Source organism: Salarias fasciatus, chromosome 14, assembly GCF_902148845.1.
Source record: "Salarias fasciatus chromosome 14, fSalaFa1.1, whole genome shotgun sequence".
NCBI lineage: Eukaryota > Metazoa > Chordata > Actinopteri > Blenniiformes > Blenniidae > Salarias > Salarias fasciatus.
Genome location: NC_043758.1, coordinates 36,457,530 through 36,476,220, shown reverse-complemented (window position 1 = coordinate 36,476,220; position 18,691 = coordinate 36,457,530). Strand labels below are relative to the sequence as shown.

The 18,691-nt window shown below is 39.5% G+C and overlaps 2 long non-coding RNA genes across 2 annotated transcripts; both read left to right on the top strand.

Annotated features, from left to right (window-relative positions):
- The first annotated feature begins 861 nt into the window (after window positions 1-861).
- Window positions 862-7,056, top strand: LOC115399993 (uncharacterized). Its single transcript, XR_003932759.1, has 3 exons — window positions 862-948; window positions 3,142-3,148; window positions 7,045-7,056. It is a non-coding gene; the product is annotated as an uncharacterized LOC115399993 (long non-coding RNA).
- An 8,856-nt stretch (window positions 7,057-15,912) lies between these two features.
- Window positions 15,913-17,660, top strand: LOC115399984 (uncharacterized). The gene is made up of 3 exons (XR_003932750.1): window positions 15,913-16,014; window positions 17,126-17,553; window positions 17,650-17,660. It is a non-coding gene; the product is annotated as an uncharacterized LOC115399984 (long non-coding RNA).
- Window positions 17,661-18,691: the final 1,031 nt, after the last annotated feature.

Sequence of the window (18,691 nt, the reverse complement as noted above, 5' to 3'; positions counted from 1 at the left end):
AAGTCTCTCTCTCTTTCTCCCCCTCCCTCTGTGTGTGTGTGTGTGTCTCTGCAGGTTTTTCTGTGGTGCTTTGGTCACTGGAACTGCTCCTGAATAAGGTCCATGCCGATAAGACAGGAAGCAAGGCACACTGAGACTGACTTTTTGTTCTAAATAAGTTCTTACATATATTCTGAAATGGACTGCACACAGGTGGAGAATCTCCACATGGCCATCAACAAATCCAAGCTGAGGTCCAGGCTGGCAGATGGCCATCTACATGCAGTGAGATGGAGCCAGACATCAGAGGAATCGTGGCCAACCGAAAACAGCACCACAAATCCCATGCCAACAAAGAAAGGTATGTTGACCTAGTAATAAATATTCTGTGTTACTTAATGACAAGCTAATTTATGACAGGCAATGATAGATATTAATGATGGTGATGATGACGATGACTTCTTTGGTAAACTTATGTTTTAAAAGTCTTCTCTCTCTCTCTTTTTCCCCCTCCCTCAGTGTGTGTGTGTGTGTTTGTCTGTCTATCTGCAGGTTTTCCTGTGGTGCTTTGGTAGCTGGAATTGTTCCTGAATAAGGTCCATGCCAATAAGACAGGAAGCAAGGCACACTGAGACTGACTTTTTGTTCAAAATAAGTTCTTCCATGTATTCTGAAATGGACTGCACACAGGACTGTTATATCCCAAATTTGACTGTAGGGGGCAGAAAACCCCAGGGATTTTGTGTGTGTTACAATGTTTCTCAAGGTTTTCTCAAGCTTTGCCAGATTTAGCATCATTTATTAATTGGAATGTGTTATGGTTTATGTTGACATTACTGGATGCAGACCAATAAACCTGAATTGCAGAAATGCAGCTTGGTCATTATTTATTTTTTTCCTTTGGTGGCCCTCAGTTCAGTGTTGGGTTCTTAAATTGGCCCTCAGCTACCAAAACTTTGAGAACCCCTGGTCTAAATGATAAATATTGTTTTTATCTTGACTGGGGGAAAAAAGATACCTCTTGGTGTGGTGAAGCGAGTTAGGTTTGAATGTCTAAAAACGGACACTCTGAATGACACCTGTCTCTCCCTCCTGTTACTCCTTATATGCCTGATTGGCCCACCAGCACTTGGGAACATATTCAGCCTGCAAAATGAATACAAAAAAAAAAATCACAACAATAGTAGTAACAACAAACATTTGGAAATGTGAATCAAGCATTTTTATTCATGACTCCATCATTGTCTATCAGCAATACAATCTGACTAACCTGCCTAATCTGCTAGCTTTTGTCAATAACAATCTGAAACCTTAGGTTAAGAAATCATAGAAAATAGAGGGTGTGTGAACTGCGTAAGCCGGAAGTTGTGATCTCCCTCCCTTTGCCAGTCAGTTTTACATGTAAGTATGTGTGTGTATATATATATATATATATATATATATATATATATATATATATATATATATATATATAAACCATATAAATCTACATTTACCACAGATTATTCAAATAAAACTGAATAAATATATATTAACTTTACTTGTATTGTTATAATGCAATTGTACCTGAACGTCACATTGAGATGATTTGAATACAACAGGAGAGTAACTGCACTAGAGGTGGGTTTGTGTTTTTATAATGCTTGTTAGAAATGAAGGAGTTAATTAAAAAAAGCTTAGCTCTCCATGACTTGGAGGAGCTGCAGCATTGGAGGAGACAACAAGTTCTCCCGAAGGGTTTGAACGCTGCTGTTCAGTATGGCTTTTAAAATGTTGTACTGTCCCTGAATGCACCTCGTGCGCACTAAAACAGTTCCGTGTATTAAAAATTCTCCATTTAAACCACAAACAGCCGCTCGATTATTCACTATTTGCTTTTCAATAACACATATTTGGCCAGGTAAACTTAAAAGTCACCAGATTCAACGAGAAAGTCACCAAGTATATTTTCCAAAATAATGTTTTTGCTCTGCGTACTACTCATACAACAGAATGCAGCTTTGCCAAGCCCGCGGTTTTCCAAATTGGCAGGTGTCGTGCCAAAAAGTGATTCCCTGCCATGAACTGCTTATTTTGCTTGCCAAAAGTTGATTCATGCCTCCGGTATTGTATTTAGATCGATATTTTGACTAAAAATTATTTAATTTAACACAGCAGAGTTAGATTTACAACATTTGAGCAAAACCAACACTTTATACCACTTAAAAAACGAGTAAAGGGACATTACAATGTCAAAATCAGCTTTTTTTTTTTTTTTTGTTTGCTAAAAGCTGATTCCGCGGACCGGAAATCAATTTCTGGCAGAAATCAAGTTTTGGCACACCGGTATTTAACAGTGATATAAGGCAATTGGACGTACCGGACGCTATGAAACGCAAACACAAATAAACATCGTTGGATGATCGGAAACAAACTTGTTTGAGCCCGATTAAGACTGCTGCACAGCCACAGAAGCTGCGCTTTTCAGCTGTCCGCGGACCGGAAATCACTTTATGGCAGGGAATCACTTTTTGGCACGACACCTGTTATTTGCATTCCTGCTTCGGCGGGTGAAAAAAACAGTCAGCGGTATATGGCAGAGACAGTTTTATGTGTAATGCAGAAGCTTAGCTATGGCAATGGAAAACATTAGAAATGTATAACACAAACATGTAACGCGATTTTTGCTTTTTTTCTGTGATACATTTAACAGCGAGAGGACCCAATTGCGAATAATCAGCTCCGCAGTATGCCCGGATTTTAAAGCGGTCTAAAGAAAAATAAATAAATAAATAAATAAATAAATAAATAAATAAATAAATAAATAAATAAATAAATAACTAAATAAATAAAAATTGACGTGTTTTGGTTGTGAGATTTGGATGACCCAAACTGAATGCGACAGTGACTTTTAGCAGTTACTATGGTTCTGTTAATCAACATAACCAGAATGAGCGCTGAAAGTAACTTTTTTTTGTACTTACCGTTGTAACAGAGTGTCCTCCTCAGGATTGTCCAAAATGCGTTGCAAATTGGTGTTTATTCTATCTCTAAGGGCGATAAGTCGCCTCCGGTGCCTGTTGTCTGGTCTGTCAGTCATTTCTGAATACCAAGACATTGGCGCCTATATATTGACAAAATTTCGCGGGATAAGTAATGCGCCAAAATTGACCAATTAGACAGGTCTATTGTCTTCCTGTCACCCATTACGTAGCCTACGTATTTGCGTCATATCTGTCTTTATTTTGGGTGATTTCAGGTACAGTTGGACATTTAAGCTTTTCCATGGTTTTTGATATGAAAAATAAAGTGCAACTTTGTTTTATCTCTGAAATAGCAGCTCAAGGTACACAGTAAAATATGGAGTGTCAATATTTCTGAGTCAACATATTGTAACCTAGATAGAGTAATTACAACTCTATGCAGAGTAGACCAACTGCAGCACCAGAGTTAAAAGTCAGTGTAAAGTTCTGGCTGCATGCAGTGAAAATTCAACTCTACACAGTGTTGCTTAGTGCCAGTGAGTCTGCATACAATATTGTGGTTATGCTAAAGTTTTTACAGATGCTTCAAAAAGTCGAAACATGAAAATTGGAGTGACTTTTACAGTACCAGAGTTTGTAGTTAAAGTTGTAAAGAAAGTAAATAAAGAGTTGTCAGTTTATGTGGGGGAAATGCTGCCTTTAAAAGTGGTGATATGCACAGATTGTAAGTCAGTATAGTGACCCAGACAGTTTTTTTTTTGTTTTGTTTGTTTATTTGTTGGTATTATTTTATTTTATTTTTATACAAGACTTTCGTTTAGGCGATATCCTTCTCTAATCACACCAGTTGGTGGCGGTAATGCACCATTCCAGTTTGCCAACCGCCATTAAGAACACAGGAAGAACAGGAGTCTGCACACACGTGGAAGCCCTGCTACATATGGATGCATTCCCTTGCTGGTAAGATTGTTTAAAAATGATTTTTCAACTCAGCACTATTTTATAGTGTCACTGATGTCGATTGAGTACATGTAGACAACATGCAGTCATTAGTTTGACGACGTCAAATTCACTTTGTCTGAATCCGAAAAACTTCAAGTGGCTACGTGGGGGTCATCCCTATGTTCCCCGGGTCCTATGCTGCCCTCTATTAATACCGGGGAACATAGGGCCCTTTTGGAGAAGAGCGGGGAGCATAGGACCTTTATGTGGAAAAAGGGTCCTATATTCCCCGGTCATTACAAAGTGGGGAACATAGGACCCGGGGAACATTTACGCTCCAACTGTTGCTAACATTCAGAATCTCAGATGCACCTATTTAACTACGTGTTTCTTCTGAATGGTGCTGAGATACTATTATTGAGACTTGTTTAGTGGCACAGCTTTAACAACTCCATTATTTTGTTTGTGTGTTGTAAATGCTAATTACCTTCCATCATAGGCGAACGAACTTCTGGAAGAGCAGCTAACCTGTTACTGTCTTCATACTGTAGCGGCTCAGTGAAAATGATGTTACTGTTTCATATAAAAAACACCAATTCTAGAGCACATCAACAGATAACTCTGTGTAACCACTTAACTGTTTAACTTGATTATCTCCTTTTTTCTCTCTGTTTTTTTCAACAGAATATGCTGCTATGTCTTGTGTTTGGTGGGGACAGGAAGTATGTTCGGCTGTCTGACCTAACATTGGATGCCCTTTTGAAGGAAGATTAGTTAGAACATCAGGATGAAGCAATATTATAATTTTTACTTTGTCAATGCACCTAATTGATCATAAAAACACTCCATCTGAACTACCTAAGCTAATAATTGTTTCAGCTGCGCCTTACAATGAATGAGCATCTTATCTTGTCTTCAGCTTTGACTTAACATTATTTTATGAACACAGGATCACTGTACTTAGTTAAATCAATGATTTTAATTCAGAGGAAATGTATGCCCTCAATTTTTTTACAATGTCTGTATGTTTTTTCCTTTTCCTTCCTGTTGTGCCATTGTGCCTGAAATGTAACATACCTGAAGGCAGAGAGCTAAATATGAAGGTGTATGACCAGTCTGACACAGAAGTTGATGCTGAGGTTTTTGAAGAAATATTGAAAGGAGTCACCTGGAACCTTTAGAGTCACGCTGAGCCATGAGCAACCAGGTAATCACTCACCATTCACATATATGTTCATATTAAATGCAAAGGTTGAGATTGGAACTTTAACAGTTCCTTTTAATGTTTCTGGTATGTTTATATTCCTTAATGCACAGGTGCCTCGCTAACATCATCATCCTCACCATGAAATGAGACTGTCATTCTGAATTTCACAATGTGTGGCCCTCCTGAGTAAGCAGCCACTGCTGAAGGAAGTCAACCTAAAAAGCCATGCCATATAAAATATGAAGTAAAAGCGGTGGGTAGTCTAATTTGAATGTTGAACCATTTGATGTGGAGTTTTTTTATGTAATCGTTTGTCTATCTCACTTTTGGTTTAAAATGTTCTGACTTCATGTTTTGTTTCAATTTCAGTCAATTTAAAAAAATCATCACAACAAAGCCCGGCTGTGAACGCATCATGCAAGAGTATGCAAAAACCAAATCTCTGACAGATGCAACCAGAAGACAGATGATAAACATACTTACTGCTCAGATGACAGAAACACATGGGTAAGAATCATACATGTATAATATAGAGAAACATTGTTAGTATCGGAATATTATTAATTGTGATGTCCTATGCCAGTTGAGTGATGGTTATCATCGAATTTGTTTTATTCAGGACATCTCCCCATGAAAATGTAAGACAAATGTATGCCCAGGGGATCGTTGGTCTTTTTTCATATCTGGAAGACCCCCATTCACAACATGGCTATGTAAGTAAAAGCGTCCTTGCGACAAACACATCAGTTCGGTCAGAAATGTTGATGGCACAGCCTGTCTGCATTTATTTGATTACATCGTAACATTAATATGATACACAGAGTGGTTCAGGATACCTTCCATGGCGGTTGAAGACCATTCAAAGGAAAACTGCAGAGGAAAGAAGTGTGTCAGCCACCAAATCTCCCAAAAGTAAGTATACTTATCAGTAACATATGATATTGATGGAATTTGTAGGCAGGAGTCAATATGTGTTTCTTCTTCAGCTGGAGGGCCAGGCCCTGGTCGATCAGACTCTTCACCACTGACACAGTGTCATCCAGATGAGGATGGAGAAGCAGCTATAGCTGTTTTGAGACACACTGCCGATGAAGACACTATCCGTGAGAAGATGAAAGTTACCTCCATTTATCGTCATTCAACGGTGAATGATAAGAAAGCACAAGATGTCTTCTTAGTTTTCACACGGTTCATGGATACACCAGGACTGGTAAGATAACTTGCAGAATCACTGAAAGATTCCACGCGGCATGCATTGTCACTCACCACTTTTTTCTATGTACTGCATTTTTGCATTACAGATAGAACAGGATTTTCGACTCCTGTTTGGTGAGGCCACTGCGAACAAATTCTTGGAGAGGTGGCCTACCAATCTCAAAGCAAAAGTTCTAAAGGAAAGCCGTGGACTGGTACCGACCACAGAGCTCCTGGAGTTGATGTGCAGCGCTGAGTCGGCTGCTGAAGTTCAGAATGTTAGGACTGTGAATGATTTAATTTACTGTTGTTAGTTATATAGGTAATTGTGCCAATTGAATTATTTATGACATAATGTTAATCTGTTGGTCTGCAGGCTGGGACAGTGACATGTCGGCTATCTTGCTGCTGCTACATCTATTGCCACCATCAGCGCAAGGACGAAAGAGACCAGGAAAGATGTCTGCATGTCAAGCTGTCGATAATCTTATCAGATTCCTTAAGGTATGTTAAAAAGTTGTTCAAAATATACTTTCCATCACCTCCATTTTATGCACAGTGAGATAATCTGATCTGTTGTCAGAGGGTGGTCACTAAACACTGCTGTTGAGTGTGTCGTCGTAGGCTGGAACCAGTGTACAGCAGCATCTGGACAACATCACATCAAGCCGTCAGCCCTACCTTCTTGCTCAGGAACCCACAAGAAGCTGCATTCACGCCTTCTTCATTGTGATTGACAAGGTTGCCCTTCCGTGTAAGGCGACAGATTCAGTGGGAGCTCTTGATGAACTCTTCGAGACTCACTTTGTCTTTGGTACATCGTACAGTTCTTCCCTGACCCACTTTTTCACTTTTATGCAAACAACCATTTACAACATTGATGTTGGACAAACAAAGGAAACTCCTAAAGTGGCAGAGTTGTGAGCAAGAATGCTGCATTAGTTATAAAATTAATAAGGTGCTTTCTTTGCAAAATGGTCTCTGTACTGGCAGGACTCTTTATGTTAAATGTGGCCAAGTGGGATGCTCACATTCTCTTGGTAGCTCTTCTGGTTTTAGAAAGCACCTTAACAAATGCCACGTAACGGTTTCATCTGATTTTGCAGAAGTGACTTTTCACTTCACCAAAGTGTTATTTACACAAGTAGTGCTACTAATGTTGAAGTGATGTCTGAAAACTTAGATGCTGACTCAGACTTTACTTCAGGAGATGTTGTAAATAGTTGTGCAGCTGTAACTTTAGATCTAAAGGCAGCAGCTCTAGGCCAAAGTGTTGTGAATTCTGGAGTGAATTCCATGGAAGAGATTGTAAAAGGGATGTTAAAATGAGGTTTTTCTGGAATTTCCATGGCGATGCAAGTGCCCAGTAGTGTTCAAGTTATGAAAGTGAACTGGGCAAAACACAATGGGTTTGTTTACCGCTCACATTGGGTTATCTTTGGCAGAGTACAATCCAAAATGCCCCAGTTTTACCAGATTGCATCTGCTCTGCTTAAACATGAGAAGCTATCGCTGGTCACTTAGCCTGTATGCACAGAAATATTTCAGGAACATTTCTATGCCTATGAAGTGACCATAATAAAGCAGGATTTTGTTGTCTTTCATTTCTCATTGAAACACATTAATAAAGGCTGTTACTACAACCTAGTATGTTTGCATGTATTTTGTTTTTGATTATTTAGATGACAGCAATTTAGTAATATAGCATCAAATGATAAGCATAAAACATATAAATAAATAACACTGCAGGGAAAAAAAATAGGAAAATATTTACTGTTTTATTTTAAAACTAAATTTGGAGTAAAAGTAGATCTAAAAAGTTTATTCAGTTATCAACATTGTTAAAAAAAAAGGCAGTGTTAAATATTTTTACACATTCCATTGTTCACTTTAACACTAAATTGAGTAGAATTGACTCTTAAAATTTGACAGTTGCCATAGAGTAAACTTGACTGTAAATTTGAGTGGGACCAAATGTTATCTGTAACAGAGTTGAATTCAACTCCATCAGCGTTAAAATAACACTCAGTTTTACTGCGTACGCTTTCTCCAAAACAGTTATTTTTTTGGTCTGTATACCTTTCAGCAGGTGTGGTGGAGTATCACAATAGGTAAATTTCTGAAAAGGCATAAAATCACAGGTGTTTTGCATGTGTTTTTACTGATAAGGCATTAAAACTCGTGTGACATTAATTTTGAAATATGGCAGTGTTAATTCTTGACTATATGCTACCAAAGCTCAGACGCCAGTTGCCATGACAACAGGGTGACAGCGGGTATTCGTGGTTTCGAGACCGTCAGTGTTTGTTTGTTTTTTTTTTTTTTTGCTTTTGCGGTGGAGAAAGGTTTAAAAAATGCTAAACTGTGTCCTTTCATATCTCTAACCGTAGCAGCTGGGTGGATGAGGTGTCCCAGCACATCACACTATATATTTTAATTTACGAGAGACTCAACAATCTTCAATGATTAGATTACTGGAAAAAATAATTGATAGATCCCTTAGTAATCGATAGCAGTACACTTGCTTTGTAAAATGTTTAAGTCTTAGTAAAACGTGGAATGCAAAATCATTGCATATGTAATCTGTCGCTCTAAAACGTTCAAGTGATTAAACAAGTGAAGTGAAATAGTAAAAATCAAAAAACCACTAAAGTCTATGCAATTTAGTACAAATAATGCAAGATTTACGTATCATATTTGTTTCAGTTATATGCATAATTATGTTTTTGTTTTCTTGCATTTCTCCGGTTTACCAGCTGTGTAAATGCAACGTTGTCAATAAACAAAGTGTAAAGAAAAGGACATCTAGTGTAATCCATTTACATACTTGAGGTCAACTTGGATAGCTGAGAGAAAGATTTTGATACTTTAAGTGAATTTGAAGAAATGTTGGGCTAACGGAGAGCACATCATTTTCAAGTGCAGGGTAGGACAGCAACCTATTTTGTCAAAACAAGTGTGTTTGAGAAACTTTTTAAATAAAATGTACTTAGAGGATTTACCATGTGATTATATAATAAACTAGAATTTGGCCCTCAGAGAGCGCAGACCTCTGCCACAGGTGAAATCAGTCACCAAGCCGCACCGCATGCCCCCTGTCGGCGGGCCTGCCCAACTATGCCAAAGACTCCCTATCTGTCAATGATAAAGAATACTTTAAAAAATTCCTAGATTCAGACAGTGATCCGGATCATTACCAAAATTTAATGGATTGTAAATTAGCCCAAGACCCACCTTTCCACAAAGTTTCATTGCAATCCGTCCATAACTTTTTCTGGAATCTTGCTAACAAACCAACCAACAAACCAACCAACAAACTGACGAGATTCCATAACCTCCTGGCGGAGTTAATTACCTGAAAATACCAGTAATCTTACATGTCTTTGTGAGAAAGTCTTTTTTGTGAATAGCTTCATTTTTTCATAAAAACCATAGATTGTATATAAATGGATAGACCTTTCGTGACGTCACCCATAGAGTTTCCAACCACCGTTCATAAGACTCCAGCGAGTCCAGCAGGACTTCTCCACATTGAATATTTCAAACCGGATGAAAATGTGATTGGTCCCGTCTGTCACGTGACCGCATCACATGGACAGAGGAGGTGCTGTGATAGGGCGATTTATGCTAAATTTTAACTCGTAATATAAAATCAACAGATGATTTATGTGAAAACCAGAGTCTGGTGAAGCCAACACAGTTATAGAAACTAGTGATAGAGACCAAAATATGTCCTGAAACTGGGTGCTTTATAAGTTTATTTGCACTATGAAAATCGGCATTTTTGAATGGGTTCCAATGAGACCTGGGCTCTTTTTGAAACCAACATCATCGCCCCCTGCTGGAATCTCTCTGGAATTACAGCTTTTTTTGCACTTAATCATTATCTTCAAGTTTTATGAGAGGAGGTTGGCGCCTGATGAAAACAGATATTTACCTGTGGTCATTTGTTGTAGCGCCCTTTCTAAGTTATTATTATACATATACTTGCCATTTCCTCATAAGATTTTTCACAACCTACTTTTTGTCATGAATCATTCATGCTTTAATATTGCACTTTTTACTCATTATACTATAGTAACCCCTTACTTGAATACTAGGTCACACCTTTTGACTTTTATTCTAATGTAAGGTATCTGTTTTTGACAACATTTGATAACATTTTGACACTTTTACCCACCTCTCTCTTTTACTTGTCAAAAACAAGTCTGGCACTTTACCAAATATTTCTTTATATTCAGAGTCCGGACAGTTGCAAAACCTGTCTCTGAGGAAAATGCTACATTTAGACTAGGACTGTTGAATAGTACTTTGTTCCAAATTACGAAGTTCGAGACATCTTCTGCGTGCTCCATGGGGGTTTATTTATCCCAGCATAAAAATGCACATTGAAAGACATTTTCTAAGGACAATACATGGGAGACAGGACACGGGACAATGTCTGGACCAAAAAACAGCAAGGCTCTTCTGTTACCCCACTTTATAGTAAGGGGGAATATTTCTGGAGAACCTTACCCATGCCCAATGTCGTGGTAGCCAAACCAAATCAAGTCATGCTGTGTTTGCCTGGGTCTCTAACAACAAAGATGTTGGAAGATTCTGAACATGATTTCAAATTTATTGTTGTTAGGAAAACCCCTTGACATGCAACATGTCATTTGCAAGGGGGACCTTAACAAAAAAAAAGGAAAAAACAGAAAAAGCACATACAAAACACAGGAGAAACAATACAAAAATGACAAACAAGACACAGGAGAATCTTGCTCACACAAACAAACCCACACACTCAGTTATTATCACAGTGCACTTTTACATTCAATTATTACAAACATGAGTGTGAATCATATTATGTCACAAATTAATACAATCACAGACAATATCAGTGAATAGTTAAATGGTTAGTCACAGGCATAGGCAATCAGTCTTAAGGTGAGTATACAATGAAGACCTAAAGAGTCCATAAGAAGTTATTGACCTTAGATTGACAGGCAGATAATTCCAGACATTTGGGCCTTATATGAGACAGACTTTCTACCAGTCTCCTTTTCAGTCGAGGGTACATTAAAGGACAGATACTGAGAACTGCAAAGAGAATATGTTATTGTTTAAGGAATGAGAAAACATTTTAAATTTGGAGGTGCATTACAAAAAATACATTTGAAGATAAATTGTAACCAGTGACACTGTTGTCTTTCATCAGGAAGTAACCACTTCAGCTGTTCATATAATAAACAGTAATGTGTTCTATGAGGGCACCTTAGTAATAAATCGACAGAGTATTAAACAGTAATTTGAGTGGTTTCAAATAGTTATCAAATGTATTTCGACAAAGTATATCTGCATAGTCAATTATAGATAAAATAAATTGTGTTATAATCTTTTTTCTTGTTTGTTGTGTAAAACAGTTTTAAGATATATAAAGAGGCATAAGACATCACAATATATGCTTAATTATATAATCAATATGTGGTTTAAAATTGATTTCTGGATCAAGCCAGACGCAAATATATTTAACTGCCATTACTTTTGTCATGAAAGAGCCATCATTAAAAGTTATATTTAAATTAGCAGATCGAAGAAGTTGATTAAATAGCTTATAGTTAGATTTTTCCATATCAAAGTCATATCAGCCCTTTTGAGGATATACCAGCTTAGCCCAACCTTGGATAGCATTATGTAATGAGTGCTTGTTAGTTTAACTGAATCAGAAGAGTTTTCTTTTCAGAAGGTAAAAAGAGATTTCTGCTTTAAGTGACTGGCAAATACTTAAAACTGCATGTACATCAATACCAACAGAATTACGCAAATGTAAGATTACCTCTATTATGATATTGTAAATGTATATTTTCCTCCACAGGACCAGGGTGTATACTACTGAAATAGGACAAAACTTGCATACTTTAAACGAGCTAACATAAACGAACGTAGCTGAACAAAGAGCAAAATTGCAGGTAATCCTTACTTGCAAGTTTGAAAAACACTGCAGCATAATTACGAGCTCATTATCAAATGATCACGACAAAGTCAAGAGTTGTCAATCAGGATGTGAACTTTTCTAAATAGAATGCAGAAAGTCGTTTAGATGTCTGTGATTCAAAAGATGGGAGACAATCTTTTTGTGGGAGAACCTGCTGAGAAGACAATGGAGTGTTGTTTGCCTCCCTGAGGTACCAGACATTTCCATGGTCTGTGTTTGTACGGGAGAGTGTGGCATCGCGAACAGATTCTTCAATCACCTCTGGTCTTTTGTCAACATCCTCCCCAGGTGTCTTTGTACTTTTGAGAAGCATAAAACAAACCTTTAAAAACACATGACACAAAATATGAATATCACTAATTCTGTAATGCAATGTATAACGCAAAAGATTTGGTGTGTGACAAATGACTGACATGTCTGTCTCAAGTTGTTCAAACAAGTGGCTACACTGAATACATCCACCAGCTCATGGCTTATGGCCTATCATTAGACAAATGCACTTACATTTGAACATTGAAGTCTAATAGAAGTTGAAATTAATCTAGGATACGAGATCTCAACTACTGCAGCAGACTTACATTTCTTAGGACTGTCCAAGGTGGCCAATGGCTGTGCAGCAGATGAATAGACATTCTTCATAATGCTACCGGATTGCTCTAAATGCACAAAAAACAAAATACATTACAATACAGAGCAATACCCTAAATACAAATACAATTACCCTACTAATCAAAATGTAAATAAAATTGCAATCTTCACTGTTCGTTTCAAATGATACATGGAGCTCAGCTTGTTGAGCTGAGGTTTATGTTCAGATTCAATCTTGTCTATGTCCATGAAACAGCAATAAAAATGCTACATTGTTTTTAATCCTACTTTTGTAAACAAACTACTCATACCCACAACACCCACGGATCCTGCAAGGAGTGTGACAATTCATGTTGAAAGTCACAATTTTTTTTTATTTTAAAAACACAATTAGAAAAAAACAATATGGAAGAGTATTGAAATGTACTTTTCAATTAACCTTTACTATATAATTCAGTGTGACTGTAGGACATATTGGTTTAGTTACTTGTCAGTGGGGGGTGGGGTAACTGCCCGGTAGGCTTGTAAACAAGTGCAACAATGCAGACTAGTATTTGAGCATTAAACTGTATTAATCAGCACTAAAGGCACCAGGAAGAAGTTAATTTGCTATGTTTATATAAGTGACACAAAGCCCTGTTAGTGCAAAGTTTACATTTGTTTTTCTTCCTTTTATAATCTTAAGCTTAAGAAATAAACCATAGCTTCTCTAGACATCCCGATGAACTTTGGAATGTCTACGACTGCAACTAGAAGGCCCAATGGTCCAAAACAAACATACATTTACTCATGTAAGTCAATGACTACTTTAGCTTCCTCTTCGGAATTAAACAGTACACAATAACATGAATGCCTCGTATAAAGCCTAGGTGAGTAGTGATATGCTTAAGCTTTATTAATGCAACGTGTGTGTTAAAAACTAAAGTGAGAAAGCAAAAGGTAATTGCTAACTAGCCTTCAAACCAACTTTCCCCATTGCTAAAAAAAAATTATTTTTCAAAGTTACAGAGGTAAGGCAGAGTTCGTTAATTTGACAGTAGGGGTGAAAGCAACTCACCATCAGAGAGATGTGTCCAGAACGGTCCAACACTTTCTGATAGCTTCGGATAGCTACATCGATAGTGCATTGCTCATGTCTTGCCTAAGAAGATCCCATTGGCTGCAGAGCGATACCTTTTACTGGCTGGCCAAACTTCAGGGGAGGAGAATATTAGCATATTATGGAGCGCGTGGCGGCTCCAGGCGTCCAAAAGCGCCTGGCGGCGCTCGGCGTTCCAGACGCCGGAAGGGGTTTCAAAATAAAAGCGCCTGGCGGCGCTCGGCGTTTCAAAATAAAAGCGCCTGGCGGCGCTCGGCGTTAAAAGCGCCGTTCTGAACGGCGTTTTCTACCAGGCGGTGTATGGCACAAACGGCCACCCATACAGCAGCTAGGGGAGCAGCCGCTCCTTCAGCAGCGTTTCATGGACTTTTGGGACATTATTTGAGCAGATATCAGATATCATAAATAAAAGCGCCTGGCGGCGCTCGGCGTTTCAAAATAAAAGCGCCTGGCGGCGCTCTGCGTTAAAAGCTCCGTTCTGAACGGCGTTTTCTACCAGGCGGTGTATGGCACAAACGGCCACCCATACAGCAGCTAGGGGAGCAGCCGCTCCTTCAGCAGCGTTTCATGGACTTTTGGGACATTATTTGAGCAGATATCAGCAGATAAAAACACTCTGCTCAGCGCTGAGACCAAGTTCCTCGTGAGACTTTGTGCGCATGTCACAGGACGCTGTATAATCCGCTTCACCCAGGGTCCTTGTAAACGAGGATTCATCGTGGATCGCTTTGTATGCCGTACATGTATACACTCCGTTTAATACGATTGTTTACAATCGGATTGAAAAAAACACCCATGTAAACTGGGCCACTGATGTTTATTCAGCACCCCGGAAAACGCTGCTGGTTCAGTAAACATGGCGAAGGAACATGCGAAGCCCGGCAGCTGCTCTGTTGTCGGCTGCACTAGCCAGCACCGCAGTCTGTTTTTGCCGCCTTTGTCTGAGGGTTTGAGGGTCCAGTGGATTCACTTCATTTTCGAGGAAGACGCACCCGCAAGAACGCCTAAAAAGTTGTATATGTGCGCTCACCACTTCACTCCGGACTGCTTTCACAACTAGGGCCAGTTTACATCAGGATTCGCCAAGAAGCTGAAGCTAAAGCCTGGATCGGTTCCAGCTGTCCGTGACCAAGCTACAAACGTGGAAGCTGTAAGTTTTACCATGTTATGTTGCTTTATACTATATCGTCCTTCCGAGTGTTTTAGCCTGTTGGAAAGTGGTTTTAGCATGGCAGCTAACGTAAGTTACTGTTGCTAACATGGAGTCCTCTCCTCATATTACTTTAACACACAACGGTAAATAATATCAGGGGACGTTGAACAGAAGACGTATCAGGGTTTCCACCAGAGAGAGAGAAAAAAACTCCGACAGTCGAACACGGCAGTGTTAGCAGCATTAGCCGTTAGCAGCGTTAGCAATGACACCACACGCCCCCCCCCCCCCCCCCCCCCCCCCCCCCCCTGATCAAACTTCTTTCCTTGCAGTAAACACTGCCGTATGAACATATATTTCATGTAAAACGAGCATTATGTACGTAAGGGATAATGTATGGACGGTGATAATGTACACCTCCTCAGGCATTAGCCTTTACTTAGCACCAAGATGCTAACGATAGTTTTTGTTCCGTGATAGTAGTAGTAGTTGAATTACAGGGAATAAGTGAAAGGGGGGATACAGTGGTCGAGATGCACAGCTCCACTACTCCCTGAAGTTCTGACAGAACCTTTATTTCCAGTCTTTCGTGACAGGATGAACTGGTCAGACACACCTGGATGAATCAGTTCATCCTATCATGAAAGACAGTAAACAAAGGTGCTGTCAGAACTGCAGCAAGTAATGGAGCTGTGCACATGTCATTTTTGCAGTATTTGTTGCTGTTGTAGCTATGTATTTGAGAGGATGCAGGTGTAACCTCTGTTTCCTGTATGCAGGCCAGCACATCAACTGCAACCACAGATGTTCCTGCATCGAGGGATGCTGCCTGCCAGACTGACCCACTGGAGACCCGTTCTGGAGGCACACAGCTGTCCTGGAGGACTCTACAGTCTCATGTCAGAAGTAAAGGTCTGTAGTCAAGTGTAGTTCATTTATTGTTGATGAAGTAAGTAATCATTTACCTTTTATAATACTATTCACCTACGAGGGGGGACCCCAAAGTTTCCGGACTGATTGTATTAATAAAAAAATCCAATGAATTTCCGACTTTGGCCGCTAGATGTCGCTACAGGATAGCCTCATGCATAACTGTGCCAGGTTTGGCCTTCCCCCCTGATGCGGTCAGCTGACAGTCACTGTTTATGTTGACAGAGTTACACCCCGCTCTTCAATTTTTCAAGATGGCGAATATCCACTGATATGCGCTCTGTCAAAACATTTTGTTTTTTATTGGGAAAAACAGCGGCAGAAACACTCACCATGTTGCAGACATTCTTTAAGAAGGATTCTTAGGGTGTCTGAGTGGTTTGGGCCCTTTAAGAGTGATCGGATTACATCACAAAGACCAGGCACGCAGAGGACAACAATCCACTTCCAGAACAGAGAAAAACGTCACAAAAACTGAAGAAGACGTCCTGGTAGATCCACGCACGACTTTTGATGGCATTGCAGATCTGATGGGAGTATTGTAGAGATCCAGACAGATGATCCTCAGGCGGTTATTAGAAGCAGGGAGACGAAGGCACCCGGAAATGGCCGCATCGTAGCAGACAGCAGACCACAAGACACCCCGTTACGCACAGAAATAGCACAAAATGTTGTGCGTAAAGCATATTTTTTGACTAAAACCGTGACCAGCCAGCCTCCCCACCGCCATATTCCCCTGATCTGGCCCCGGGCGACGGCTTTTTGTTGTCAAAGATGAAACTGGAGCGGCAGCAGAAAGGTAAGACAGGCATACAGGCGGGGGAGGGAAAATTGAAGTTCAATCTTTCTGGCACAGTTACGCACGGTCATGGCGACTCTTCTGAACAGTGAAAATCTCCGGTGCAGTGTTGTATTCAAGCCAAAGGAGAGTATTTTGGAGGTGACGGTTTCAAATAATTGCGAAGATTAAAAAATAAAAAGTTATAACCACAGTCCGGGAACTTTTGGGTCCACTCTCGTATAATGTAATGTATTACTGTCTTTATGTGTCATGGAAAGACTTCCTTTAGTAAAAATTGTATTTTTTCCACAGGTGTCCAGGCTACTGTGTCCTGCTAGGATGTTGGTGTTGGGACATCCACTAGAGATCCTTTTTATTTATCATCAACACCAGTAAAGAAACCTTCAAAGAGATCTCGTCTCAACCTGGACGAGGAGCAGGAGCGGGATTCAGATCCATTACAGGACACCTCTTCAGTGGCATCTTCAAAAGGGCAGGACTCCACCTATGACCATTCAAACTCTTTGACATTTCCTTTGACTCTGTCAATATGGTTTTAACTATGACAATATGACACATTTCGCCGGCATGCCAGATCCTTCATTGAGCCTGCAGTCATTCGCCACTGGAAGACACTGCAGGATGTGATGCTGCAGCGGCTCAGTCAGGAGGACAAAGTAATCGTTGGTGGCGACATGAGGGCAGACTCTCCAGGTTTTTATATTTCACTGAAATTAAAGGTAAAATAAACTGGTTACATAGAAATTGTGTGAGTGTCTAGCAAAAAGTGTCTGTCAGCGTTAACGTCTTTGATTTTCTCTTTCCTGTACTTCCAGACTCTACCTGGCTGCCATGTATTATAATGAAAACGTCAACCGACCACAAGCCAAAACAAACAAAGGTGTGCCCCTCTTCAAGGTCCACTTTCCAAAGGCCATGAAGGGAGAATGCAGAGCAAAACAACTAAAGACAGAGCCAACATTCCATAAGTGTCATATTCTTTTATTAATTTTTTCAACCGAGACATCTGTTTTGGAAAGAACCTTCAACACACCAAAAACAACCTTGTGAAAACAGTAAATCAGATAAAGTGCCGAACACCAGGACGTATTTAGGAAAAAACTCTGTCACTGTAAAATTCAAAAAACAAAACAAAAACAACAGTTTCTTTGTGCATGTCTTTTCTGAAACAGGGTATGTTGCTGAGATGATGGACCTCATTTTTGAAGAAATCTTCAAGGATCCGGCTCCATACACAGAGGCAGTCCTGGCCATCCCCATTCCAGAGGACCTCACTGCACAGTTCAGCGGCCTGACAGAGGAGGTCATTGCCAGTCATAGGCTGGCCCCATGTTGTGGGTTATATGTAAAGTGTGTGATGTCAATAAATGCTTGTCTACAGAAGTGACTCTGTGATTACATGAATGATGTACAGATCAATGGCTTTTGGAAGAAATACGCAGTTTTAAAAAAAGCTAAATCAATTCACATTCATCACGTTTTGTTAGAATTGTAAGATTATGCTCACTGAACCAAAGTAAGACTACATTTTTGATTTAGATACAAGCATAGCATACTGGTGTATTCCTCTCAGCCGTAAAGGACCATAGTCAGCACCATATATTTGGCAGGCTTTCTGCAGAGAGTACACATTGAGGCAAACAGGCTCCAACCCAGGATGGTCCACCATACAGGACGGCTGCTCCACCTCCCGCAGCCGTCTGGTGACCTACAAGGAATTACAGAAGGTAAATGTATGTACTGTATTTTATACTGTTAATGTAACATGTAGCCTAATCAAGACAAATGAAAATTGTTGAAAAATGCTGCAAAAAGTTGAAAAAGATAGAAAACACTGCAAAAAGTTGAAAATCGTTG